The sequence below is a fragment of the Camellia sinensis genome, chromosome 15 (genome assembly GCF_055761805.1).
Source record: "Camellia sinensis isolate YWXY chromosome 15, ASM5576180v1, whole genome shotgun sequence".
Lineage (NCBI taxonomy): Eukaryota > Viridiplantae > Streptophyta > Magnoliopsida > Ericales > Theaceae > Camellia > Camellia sinensis.
Genome location: NC_138975.1, coordinates 114,404,641 through 114,418,761, shown reverse-complemented (window position 1 = coordinate 114,418,761; position 14,121 = coordinate 114,404,641). Strand labels below are relative to the sequence as shown.

Genomic DNA, 14,121 nt, shown 5'->3' with positions numbered 1-14,121 from the left:
CATACTCCACATTTAGGCCTTCTAAGAACTTGAAAACCCGCTCTTGCGCCACAAACTTCCGGTAACCAGCAGAATCAGTGAGACAGACAGGCTTGCAATCCTGAAACTGATCAAGCCGCTCCCACCTATTGCTAAGAAAGGTAAAATACTAGAGGATAGTCTGCTCATCTTGTACCGACCTTTCAATGGAGCGACGTAACTCGAAATCCTGTGAGAAGTTTCCTTTCTAGAGTAAGTAGTTGCTACGGCGTCCCAAATATCCTGGGCAGTGTCCATAGACAAGTAGCTCTCTCCAATCTCCGGAACCATCGAATAGATCAACCAACCTATAATTAGAGAATTGATGATCTCCCATTGGTCATAACGAGGTTCGGCGATACTGGGTGTCTGAACCCACCTATCAATATATCCCATCTTCCACTTGCTCTTCAAGAAAATAGTCAGACTCAACGACCACGCTAGGTAATTCTGAGCATTGAATAGAAAGGTGGTGATTCTAAGGCCAGTGTGGAGGTTATCAGTCACAGTGGAAGGGAAAACAAAACTCTCGCCCTGAGATGGCTGAAAGATAGTAGATTCACTAGTCAAATCCGCCATGGAGACTCTACTAACTATTCCTCAAACACGATGCCAATCACAAACCTGGAAGGTGACAATGAAGTAACAAGCATAACAGTAACTATGAAAGCATAAAGAATGAAGAATCCAATGTGGTTTTTTTCTGTACTGTTTTACATCACCAGAATTTTTTTTTGTTTTTGGGTGTTTGGTCTGCTTTAGTACTGTTTTTACCTTACCAGAAGGCTGTGTATAACATCACCAGTCCACTGCGTAAGAGACGTGACTTCATATTACATCACCAGAGTACTTCGAAGAGCAACGACCACCCCAGGCAACCCTAGAGGGCCTAGCCACTTCGACCAGACCAGCAAAAAGGGTGGTCGGCCCCTTGGGAACCCTCAATAGTGGCTAGAGAGGCCTGCCGAGGAAGAGAGAAGCCTAGGTGATGGTTATCAAAGGGAGAGAAGGGACTAGGAGACCTGGGTGGAGGTTGTCGGGGTTAAACGAGGCTATGGGGTTACCAGAAGACTGTCGGGTGGCTATTTGGGGTTGTTGTCTAGTCTACAGGAGAGAGGAGATCACCTTTAGTGATGGGTAACAGAGAAGGAGAGTTGGTTAGGGCATGGCTCTAATACCATGTAAGTTTAGAGAAGGGAAAGAGTTAGGGAATAGGTTAGACCTCATTCCCTTTTATATTGATAATAATGAGTAATTACAAGAGTGCCATAAGGCATAAATTATGGGTCAGCCCATTACATCAATCAAGGGAAATTAAAATAAAATAAGAATAAACTATAACAATTATTCTTTCCCATTCTAACAATAAGAACATTTAAGATATTAATCTTTCCGTTTCTTTTTCTTTTTTTAAAAAAAGGAAGGGGAAAAAAAAAGCATTCCTATACGTTCTCCCAAAAAAAGAAAAGAAAGAAAATACACATGCACATTCCACCAAAAAGAAGATTCCTCTTCTCGCCATGGCACAAATGCAAAAGCAGCATATGGTCAATAATTTAGGGCAACTTGACATGCGAATGGTGCTACACGCTCCCCTGTTTCTGAGAAGAAAATGACTTTCACCTGTTATCCAGAATTGAAAAACCAATTAAGGATGATAATAGATATAAAAAAAATTTAACAAAAACATGAATCTACCCATGGTATTGAAACCAAACAGTGCAAGCATGAACGTGGCAGTGTCATCAAAGAATGAACACATGCCTTACATATCATGTTGTAAAGTATCAATTTGGATGGGTAGCACAGTTAGCTAAAATAAATATATAACTTGGATTTCACAGAAAGAAATAAAAGAACCAAAGGCATGATTTCCCATAGCATTTCTTCCTCTTATTTGTTTCAAGGGTCCATAAGAAGATTGCTGGATCATAATTTTTGGTCAAGTAGTAACTGTTAAATAGTTTTATTGGTGTGACAATAAATTATAATCAAAATTATCAAAGTGAAAAATAATACTAAACAGTACACAGTAAATAAAATAGACTGATTAGCAATATATGGGAACTGAAACTGATTTGTACCTTATAAGGATTGCTTTTTCCCACAAAACTTTGTAGCTGGAATAAATATATAGTTCCATATCAGTTCCAATAAAAAGGCCATTAAAAAACATGAAAGCAAGAGATATATTATTATCTCCAATGCAAGCTGGTTTCAGTTAAAAAAACAATGCAAAATGATAAAGGAATATCAAAAGTCATTAGTGATTTATGTCAGGCAAGCATGCAGCTTGACAATTGAGAAGTAGGAAGGACTAAACTAGGTAAAACTTTAATGTCTGCCATCATTTGCACAGAGATGCAGCCTTCACAGCTGAACAGATTTTCTCAAACTTGTCTGCCAAGCTTTTACAGTTGCCCCAATTAATGGCCTTGTGTGTATGGAAAATTCAGCATACATAAAAAAGAAGAGGATCAATTACTCCTCGTTTTTTCTTTTTCTTTTTTCTCCTGGTACATTTGAGGAAAGGAGGGAATCAAACCATAACCTCCTAATGATGTAAACTGGTTCTCGCCACTGTCTAACTCCAGTGGTTAAAGATAAATTATGCCATCCACCCCAAAGGTTTGGCTTCAATACAGTTGCTACCCTATGGTATTAATAATTACACTGACTTCCTCTATTTGGGAAATCATGTAATAGATTTCCTCCTGTTGCTAACTGACCATTGGTGATAAAAATGAAATATGATGACATCATATTTTGAAATTTTGAAATGCCTACTTTACCCTTGATATAAGTTATAACTAGCCCAAATGGTGACATGTGTCACTCTAAGCCAAATCATCTATCACCACCACTTCTCTCTCTATATGTACATTAATTGGACACAACAACCCCATTACAATTGTCCCAAACAACTCTACCATTACCATCACCACCACCATCGCCATCGCCATCGCCAAACAAACCAACACTACTCTGTCGATTTAGCACCATCATCAACCACCACAACCATTCAACCCCTATTTTATCACCAACACCCACACCATCATCTAACCCAATTCCAACCCCATGTTTCACGAACTCCAATCACTACCTACTTTACGACCACACTCAACCTTAACATCGACAACCACAACACAATCATCCATGAATCACCATAAAGTTTCCAACTACCCAAACACGAGAGGCATTTCTCTTCGATTTAGAGAAGCTTTGAAATGACAAACCCAATGCAAGTATGGGTCATAATTAGCAGAACTTCAGTTCGACCAATATTTGCCAAATGGCAATGATGGTGGGCACACACACTTTGCTAGCCAAAAAGACAACGACTACCACAAATATTTCCACCACCACTACCAAAATCAAACCCCTATCATCCATCATTTATCAGATACCATACACAACCCAAAGCCTAGCTTGATAAAAGATATGCTCCGAGAAGGATTATTCACCCAAAATAAGAAAAAGGGTTTGGCAATGAAAAACACTTTCAACGAGGGAATTGTTATAGTCGTTGTAAATTGATGAAAATGCCACTAATGCAAGACAAGGTTTGTTGTTGTTACAAATCAACACCATTTTCATCTAAATCTACTCCAAATAAGCAACATGAATCAACCACCAGATCCACCAACAAAGCATGTCCTTTACAAAATCACTGCTCCCATGACCCAAATATTTTATATTCTTTTGCCTATTTTCTCCATTGATTCACATATAACAATCATTTAGCTATTGTTGGACAATATACAGGTTGAATTAGTTTAAGAGCTTACAAATGGGTCTTAAAAGTTAGAGATTGCAATGTTTAGCTCACCAGAGATGTTGAAGTTGATTCGGGAGTTAGATGGAGATGGTAATTTGTGTATTCACCCTCTTTTTGTAATTTTACAAGTACACAGAATGGGAACTGGTATAACTAGGTGCCCATAGGTGGATTTGAGAGATGTAGTTGTGTGCCCACTGCATGCTTTGTTAATTGGTAGTTTAGATCAAAGGTGGGGGCTTGGGATTCATTATGGCTCATATTATGGTGGATCTATCAAAAATCAAAGAGAGAGATAAAAAATGGAGGGAAAGAGGCTGATAGAGAAATACGGGTCCTAATCTGGTACGGTCACAAACACTAGAACCATCCAACCTTATTGAACTCTAAACCACAACCTTTCTTGGCCCTAAAACTACTAAAAAATCAAGTGTAGACAGCATCATCCAAGTGTCCTAAACTGTCCTACGTCACAATTTATTCATAACAAAATGTGTATATGGACCCAGGAAAGAGTGTATTTATTACCAATGAATCCTTTGAGTAGTATAGAATGCGAGGCAAACTTAGGATCGTGGTTGCAAACCAATTAGTAACAGCATCAACAGAAAGCTCTCCCTCATACCTGCCTCAAACAATCAAAACAATGTTAAAATTTCCTTTAGAATCCATCAAGTAGAAAATTATAAGACAAATCCCATAATATATATATATATATATAGAGAGAGAGAGAGAGAGAGAGAGAGAAAGAGATTGCATTGGGCATATATAGAAATGTGCAAAGTTATAAAGCTTGTGTGTTGACTTTAAAACTCACAATGTAGCATGAGGGCAGCTTTCAAAATTTAAACCTCAGGCGAAAACTCACCTAATTAGACAATTTGCAGTGTTACATCCAGAGGGAAATGCAATGAGTGAAGGCAAGCCTGTAAGCCTATCAAATGAAGTTAAAATAGGGGAAGAAGTCAAGCGCCTATAACAATAATAGTGGTTCTCCCAACTCTTTAACAAGCATAATCAAACAATATATAAATGGAAAACAAGAAAATATAAAATAATTTATTTAATTGAAAGCATGACTAAATTCCAGAAAGTAATAGAAAGTTCTTACTAGGGAGAAAATCAAGTGACAATCATTTCAGTCATAAAATCCAGATTTACTCTCTACTAGGGGTGGGCATTGACTGGGTTGGGTCAGGTTTCCACTTTATAGTAAGAATATATGCATTATCCCAAGGCCTGCCCAACCTCAGCCCTAATCTAACCATCTCAAATTCAACCCTAAAAATACTTCTACATCCCAAGCCCGCACAATTAACTCCGTATATTCTTTGTGCAGTTCATTTATGTCAGGATGCAGTCCTATCTTTTTGCAGTTCCATTTGCAGTTTTTTAAAAATTTAGTTTGCAGTGCTTAATCATTCACATTGCATATAACTCGTGTAAATTATATGAAAAAGAGCAAATATTTGATCCATAGCTTAGGGGATCAATATCTGTTTGGTGAGATTTTGTGCTGTAAAATCCCAAAGATTGCTTAATGAACTATTTTGGAGATGGATAGAGGCAAAGAGTCCTAGTTTTTTTTAGTTTCTTGGTAATTATTCTAAACTTGAAATTTAAAAAATCTGATAAACTATTTACCATTTTGAAAGGAACGCTGCCCTGTAAATGCCTTCTCAGCAAAGTAAGTAGCAAGCTAAACTTCTCCAAGTTCAACCATTCTGGTATTTGCCATGCCATCCAATAGAGAAGTTGAACACACAAATGAAAACAAAAACCACTTCTATCAACAAGGTAATCTAGAAACATAAAGCTTCATAGAGAAAATGAAATAGAACCAAATTGATCAGTCCAAGCAAGAAAACGAAAAAGACAAAAGAGAAGAATAAAGAATGATACAAGAAAACAAATATTAGCCAAGGTAAGCAATTTGTTACTTAGATTCTTATAGCAGAACAACTCTTTTTTCAATGTTCACGAGTACAAAAGACAAAATGCATATGCTTTTGCTTTCAAACTTGCATCAGCAAAAAAAAAAAATAACTGTGTTGGCATTCTTTTGAATCAATGGTCCAATTTTTTTTAATTTTTTTTTAATTTTGGGCAAAATTCATTTTACGTCTCTATGGTATGGTCCCTGTAGCACTTTACCCATTATCTTTTAAAAATAGCCACAAGCCCCCCATGTGGTTTTGGATTAAATTGCAATACTAACTTTGTTAACTTTAGCGATAAAAAGACAATTATACCCTTGTTTTCTTCCTCTGCTTCTCATTATTTGTTTAAGAATAAAAAGTAAAAATAAAAAAATCAAACTTGCCTCAATTAAGAAACTTCATTTTTTTTAACTTCTAACTTGATTTCTAAATTTGTAACCTAATTACTAATTTAATCACATCTTAAGTTATAATATATTCATATATATATATATATATATATTACCATTAGTAGGCAAAACAGAGTTTGAAAAAAAAAATTAAAGTGTAAACAAAAACAGAAACGTAATAAACAAGTGGCTAAACAATAGAAGAACTGTAGAAGCATGGGACGGTTGGTGAATCTCAGACAAATGCTGAGATTTGTCATTACGATTTCAAAAAAAGGACCGAAATCAAACTCGATATCATATTATTTCTTCATCACAGAAACAAGATTACATATTACCCAAGTCTCTGTGTATATATAGTGTGTATATATATGAACTATTTAATAAGTTAAGATTGAGTTTTGTCGTTCGGTATGCAGGAATCGCAAATTCTGCCAACTGCATTGCAGTGACAGGGGAGTTTGTACAGTGGCCAGGGCAGTGGTTGAGAGGAGGGAAACGGTGGCTAGGCGGCAGGGAGGGAGGTGGTATCTAGAAGGTGGAAAGGATGTCAGGGGAAAGTGGGAGGGAGTGGGGGTGGCTAGGAGGTGGGAGAGTAAGGAAGGGGTGTCTGGCATGGTGGAGGAGTGATGGTAGGTTTAGATTTGGGGTTTTTTTTTTTTTCCGAAAAGATGATAAAAGGGGCGATTTTGTCTTTTTACCTTAAAAAGTTGACTTTAATTAATTATTTTTCTTCCCAACTCTCTCAAAATGCACGTGTAGTATAATTTATGTTAGTTTTAGACAGAAAATGTAACGAGAGCAATTTAGTCCAAAATCACATGAGGGTTAGTTGCTATTTTTAAAAGATAGGGGCTATGCTATTGGACCAAACCACAGGGAAGTAAAATGGATTTTGCCCTTTTTATTATTTAAATATGTTGATCTCATTTATGCTTTCTAATCACAGTGCTAACTTTCAATCTATAACATGGAGAAATAGTTAAGTCTAGAACCATAGGGTTTGGCAATTTCATGACTTGTAGCAAGGGTGAAGTGTAATCCAATATCCATAGAGGGGTTTGGAAAGGGAAAACTCATACAAGCCTCAAGCACTTGACAATTTCAAAGAGGTATCAAAAAGTCAAGGAAGGATGAACCCAAGTCATAAACAAGAAGGATGTCCAAGTGACAAGAAGACCAAAATGTCTTAAATAGAACCACCCAGGCTAAAGACTTGACTTTAGATGACATTTATGCCGGTCCTGGTCAAGATTGGTGACCATTTTGGTAAATTAAGTACGACCTCCTAGCCATCCAAAACCATAACTTAGGATCTAGTTTTTTTGTTTTTTGTTTTTTGTTTTTTGTTTTTTTTTTATTTTTATTGGCCATAACTTAGGTTCTAGTTTAAAATTTAAATCCTTGAGTAAGACCAATTTCAAATGAAACTAAATTTACAAAGTTTCAATTTGAGCACAATTTTCACACAAAACGGGGTTAAAATGAGAGTTAATAATCTTTTAACGTTGACCCTATGTTGCTGGTGGAAGAAATCAAATAGACTTGAATGACCAGCTATTTTGGCCGGCCAAACTAGGTGCAGTTTGAAAAAAATGAACTAATCATTATCTAGCCGTTGGAACACATGCATTATACATAAGTTTCTTTCATTTTAAACCCAGAACTTGATGATTTGAGACCCAATATTACCTATATACATTAGAGAACATATCTTGAGAGATTTGGGAGAGCTTAGAAAGAGTATTCATCATATGCTAACTATCAACAATTGCCCCAAGCTTGAAAATCTTGAAATGCAAACTTTGGACAACTTCTGGGCTTCAATTTAAGGTATAAATTCTTCCTATTAGTGTATTGTTGAGGTAAATTTACCACCCATTGATATTTATTTTGTAGACTTGGACAACTCTTAGTGTTAGTGCATGTTTGACTATAGTTTGTGGTAGTAGGCTACCCATTGTGAGTTGTGCATTGTGAAAGAGGTTGTGGGGGAGCCTAAAAACCCATTGTGAGTTAAGGACTGTGGTTGAGATTGCAGGTGACCCTAGAAACTCGTTGAATTCTGAATTGAGGAAGAGGCTTAGGGTGACCTTGCAAAACCCAGTGTGGTGGCTTCTAGCTGAGCCTTTGAGTGAAAACCTAGAGACTTAAAGTAGTGGGTTTTAGGTGAACCCTTTGTGTGAAACGTAGAAAGAATCGTAGTGTTGTTCTTCAGGACGAAATATTAGGTAGATTAGTAGCTTGTAGGTTAGCCTAGTAGAAACCTTCATCAAATCCAAGTGTAATACTTGAATAGGAGACAATAGGTAGATTAGTGGGTTTTAGGTTAGACCAGGAGAAACATTCTTCAAATCCTAGAGATTGTCTTTGTGAGGAGAATTTAGGTGGGTACTGGCGTGCCCATTGCAAGTCACCAGTTGTTTAGATGATTCATGGATACTTCAACCGAGAAGGTAAACAAAACTTTAACCTTTGACAGATATTTTTCTATCACATTGAATCACTTTCTAAGTTTTAAACATACCAAATGGTTAGAAAAATTGAGATTGGTCATCTAGGACTGGTGAAGAAAAAGGAAAAGAATTGTCCTATTCACCCCCTTCTAGGACATTTTCATAAACACATAACGAGGCACAATGACGTGCCAATTCAGGTTGGTTTTCCATGGCAACGGACTTCTGCATGAACCTTAAAAAATTTCAAAATTCCTACTTTCAAAGTGGATCAATTATGATATGCATTGAGTTTTATCAAGAATTTTACTTGCCTTATTTCATGTTATGTTTGTTGTGCCAAACACCATAGCATGAAATAATCTCCCATCCTCAAGTTATATCCTTCTAGAAAATCAAATCATAGTGTTAGGATTGAAATAGAGCAACTTGTTTATTCTTTCCCAATTAAAGGAAAAAGGCGAATGATGCCACGGAATTCTTTCATATCTTCTCTCTTATATGTTGTAGAATAGCTAGCAAAAATGTGTATGGATGTTGGATTGAACATTAATAATTGATATGATGTCATACAAGAACCATGGACAAATGGTGACAAAGGGCATCCATATAAAAGGGCACTACTTTAGTAGCATTCAACTCCTTGGTTGATATGTGAGACACTATATAAAGTACCACCTCAGGTTTCCCCCCGCTTCTCTCTCAAACACAACTCAATTCAATTTATCCCACTCAACAAAGCTTTGTGCCATTTGTCTCGGGCGGGTATGAAAGTTCTACTTATCCATTCCACTCTTTCAAGGGCTATAACTTGGGTTAAACCACCAACCCACATTTTAAGGTTATGATATTATCAAAATCAATGAATATCATGTCAATATCCTCATTAGACAGACTACATCAAACATACTTTCTTTAATCCTTCATATATAATGAATAAATATTTGTTATAAAATGAGTTAATAAAATATGATGACAGCCACAAATTGATAAAGAAAATAAATAAGCTCCAACTGCAAAATTGAACAACTTGAAGATAGTTACAAAAAAGGAAAGAAATGTGTTCAAAAGCAACAAGTGGTTCAACTATATACCATCACATAGTAACTCAATTATCTCAATTATCCATAGACATACAATATATAGTGTCTTATTAGATATTTTGATTGATATGTGCAACGAAAAAATTGAGACATCCATTTCCCTAGTATTTTTACTATTATTGACATACTTCAATGATTATCAAAAAAGCTACCAACATATGATATGCCAAAATCATTGGTCAATGGTTATATATATTCCACATTTTGTTTGGGTGTCATATGCCATGTTCTCAAAAGGCTGATTAGCGCTCATGTCAATGTTAAATGTACATTAAAGTATAAATTATCATCAATATAATGTACAAATTGTGTTTCATTTGGGAGACATTAAATTTAAATAACTGTACTCTTCTTAGGAAAATTATGACAAAATCACCTCCGTTTGGGTTTGTGGTGGGTTTAGGGATGGAATATGTTTTAGTGTTAGGGTTCCAAAAAGACAACAGATAACTTCTAGGGTTTGTAGAATGAAAAAAAAAAAAAAAAAAAAAAAAAAAAAAAAAAAAAAAAAAACACTAAAATTTGTTGAATTTCAAAAACGACAACTTGCTGGATTTTCAAAAAAGATTCTATTTGAGAGTAATTTAGTGGCTAAAATGAAGGACCTGGGGAGAGGCCATTGAGGGCCAATAAGAAGGGAAAGCGGAAGGGTTAAGGTTGATTTAGGCTGGAAATAAGAAGTTAATTTTTCTAGGGCTTTGAACAGTAGTATGAGATCAGTGTTTACAGATGCTTTTGAATATTGGTAATTTTCTGGATCAATACTACATTGCCGTGATTTTTTGGTTTGGAAATTTTGAAAGCTATCCTGGAGTGTTGTTGATTCAATGGCTGGGATTGGTGTAGTCACTACAAATGGATTGAAGAAGATAGAGAACATTTAGATGCTTTTAGAGTTAATTTTAGTCCAACTGTAACTTAAATTTTAAGGTTGGAAAGAATGTAAGCAAAGGAGGAACTGGAATACCTGCTCCCATTTCTCCGTCTTATCCAACATAAAGTGAACACAAATGAAATGTCTCAAATAATTAAAATGATTGAATACAACATCATTTAATCCATATTCCGAAAATCCCAAGGCTTCCCACTTTACATCCAAATCTAAAAACCTTATGCTGGCCACATACTTGAATGCAAGAAGAGCAATAGGATGAATGAGATTCAATGAATTATCAGATTTTGCATGCAAATAGACCTATTCTGTTACAAAAGAAAATAAACTAATTAGGTAAATAGGTTTACTCAACCTTGTGTCGGAGAAACATGTCCTGACTATGAGAAAAAATAAGTTTTTAGTTTGTTATTTCACAAAATTGTAATCAAATCATTTCACTTAAGATTCATTTAAATACAACTCGTGCCTAATGGCTTAGTTTACTTTGAAAGTAAAATCTTTTATTGGGTTTTGTACCGCATATCTTTTTCAATGAATTAGGTTTCCTATGATAAGTAGCACAAGCTATGGAAAAGAGATTCATTTTATACAAATATAGGTTCCACTTCTTTATCATGGACATATTAAGTATTACGAAGAAAAGAAGGCAAGTAGAGAACATATCAAAAAAGAAAAAATATAATGAAAAAAGTGAGCAAGCAGACAAAAATAACACAAGTAAACAACATCATCAACAACAAATATATGCAACAATTAATATCAGAAATGCATACCAATTTTCTTCCAGTTATTAGAAAATTGTGCAGCGTGGTTACTCCCAAATGAAAATACCTGAACCAAGTTTTGATGAACAAAAATAAACACCTATAAAAGATCTCTTTCCAATACACTAATATTAGAATAACCAAGCAATTCTTCATATTCTGGTTGTCAAATTTGTGGAGGTCATAATCATAGTGCTCTTGATTGCTAGTTTCGAATGGATTCAACCTATCAGTCTGCTCTGGCTTCTTCTTCATCTCATTCTCAGTCCTTTCCTAATTCTGTACCACTATCTCGAGCTTACTCTATCACTGCCAATCAGTCTTCTTCTAATCCGTCCTTTGCTCCATCTGACTCACCTACTCCTTGGTACATAGACTCAGCAACAACAAATCATATCACAAATGATTTGGCTAATCTCAAACTCTAACTCATTTGACAACCAGAATATGAAGAATTGCTTGAATTGCTATCATATCTTCCTGAATGTCCTCCATATCTTCCTCTGAAACTGCGATTGGTGTACCTTCCATATCTTCCTCCTCTATTACCACAAAATTGATATCTACCTCGATTTCCAGATGAATATCCTCTATTAGACTGAGGATATGAAGGAACCAGACTCAGATCCTTTAGTGACAGCACAAGCCATTGGCAAATCATTGATAAGAGCATGTTTAGTTTTATTTTCCACATATATTGCTTCAAAACATAGCAATGAACTCAAGTCCTCCATAGTAATAGCCTCTACTCTAGCTCATATGGTAGTTTTCAATGCCTCATACTCATCTGGTAATCCATTGAGTGTTAACAGAACCAGATCTTCATCTTCAACTGTGGCGGAGGCAAAACTGAGTTGATTGGTGATATTTCTGATCTGATTCAAATACACCTCTGTTGAGAGCCCTTTCTTTGAGACTGATTGGAGAGAGTGAGGTAAATCTCTTCTCTAGAGCACTCCATACTTGACCACAATGTTGGTATTGAAGAACAGTGGAAAGCACAGGAGAGGAAAGAGTTGCACTAATGCAACTTAACAGATGTGCATCTATGATCTTCCACTTTATAAATTTTGGATTTTCCATTACTGTTCCAGATGCATCAAGGATCTGAGGAACTGGACATGGAATCATTCCAGTTACAAAATCAAGCAAATCTGTGGCTCTAAGCACATTCTGAAGCTAATTTTTCCAGATAAGAAAATTGGAGGAATCAAGCTTTACTGTTACTAGAGAATTGAAATTCGAGATCAGTAAACAAAGATTTGGTGCTAGAGAGGAGGAAGAAGATGTCGAAACAACCATGGATGAACCTTGCTTGTGAGAGCTATTGTGGCTTTGATACCATAACAAGAAATGAGAAAAGATCTTTTATTCTTGATATAGAGTTACAATCAGTCATACACCTATTTATACTTAATACAAGAGTCAGTTAGGAGTTTGTTATAACAAACTCTACCTGACTCATACATCCTAACCACCACTAATACAACTCTGATACTTACATCTATTGACAGCAATATTCGATACACTATGCTGAGGCTTCAGCTGCTGAGGCTGAGACTTCAATGGCTGCAATGGCTTCATATGCTGCATTGGCTTCATAGTCTTATCAAACCATGACAACAACAGGAATGACAAAGACAAGATCAAGAGTTCAAAATATTTATGGTAGCCTTCTATGATTATTTTGTATAGCTGGTATTTCACATATTTTCAACATTTGACTACAAACTCAATTATTGCTTATTAAGAAAAAAATTCCAGCATATGAATGATGTATTTAAGTTTTTATATTAGTATGAAGAGTCTTTCCATCCCCACTGACATTAACATTGAAACCCTAGATTAAAGAAAAAGGTTTAAATTTCAAGGATTTTCTTTTTCATTGTTATTTCTTTTTCAGATTTTGGTTTTCTGGGATAATTCAAGTTAAGATATTTGTTACATATTACATGAAATATCAATTGTACAAAATGAGCAAAAATAACACAGCCAGTCCTTTGTTGCATAGATTCTAAGCTTCATGTACAAGTGTTGAGTGCAAGTATGTATCTAAGCATCAATTCATCTAATTCCCAAGTCCTAGGTCATCAAGCATGGTTACATATAGATTTCTAATACCATTTATAATTTCACAAGCTAAAAGGGTATTTCAAGTGATATTAAGTGTCATACTTCACTCACTTTGAATAAAATATGTAACAGAATGATGTAGTAACAAAGTTTAATGTATAATTAAAGTTGAATAACTTTAAATGCTTGTTAGGTGAATGTCCAACTAAAAATGTTAATTATTTAGAGAGTCTATGTAACATTGGTCCACTAAGTACTTGCTCTTTTGATAATAGCCAAGATATGTCAAGTCACTGTACCTATTGAGAATACCTGAACCAGCAATGCCTTTGAATTTTCAAACTTTGACAGAAAGTTCCCAGATGTGATGACCTCAAAATCATGATCTCCTAGATCTGATTTAATAGGAAAAGAAAATAAAAGAAAAAGATGATGACATCATATTAGAGTTGTATTTTTCACAATGTAGACACCCCATTTTTGACCGTCCTCAAGACTTGGACGTCACCGGTTGAACACTTGGTGATCATCCTTGTTTGTGTTCGTCTTGAGTTCCCGGAGGCCTCGGCTACGCGCCTTGCCTCAGGATCTTTCGGCTCAACTGTTTTGTATCTGGTTTTGTACCGAACACTTGTGTTTTTGCTTTGCAGGGCAGGGGAATGGCTTTTAGGCCATCCCCACACTCCACCGGCCATGGCTTGAGGC

General features: G+C 35.7%; 1 long non-coding RNA gene across 3 annotated transcripts; it reads right to left on the bottom strand.

The window, feature by feature from the left end:
- Positions 1-2,097: 2,097 nt before the first annotated feature.
- On the bottom strand, positions 2,098-11,753 carry LOC145813774 (uncharacterized). Of its 3 annotated transcripts, none has more exons than XR_014357046.1 (4): positions 11,353-11,753; positions 4,665-4,722; positions 4,325-4,421; positions 2,098-2,138 (listed from the first exon to the last, which is right to left on the bottom strand). It is a non-coding gene; the product is annotated as an uncharacterized LOC145813774 (long non-coding RNA). The 3 variants fall into 3 exon arrangements; XR_014357047.1 differs by lacking the exon at positions 11,353-11,753 and adding an exon at positions 5,441-5,829 and having other exon boundaries at positions 4,665-4,730; XR_014357048.1 differs by lacking the exon at positions 11,353-11,753 and adding an exon at positions 5,441-5,470.
- Between the last annotated feature and the right edge of the window lie 2,368 nt (positions 11,754-14,121).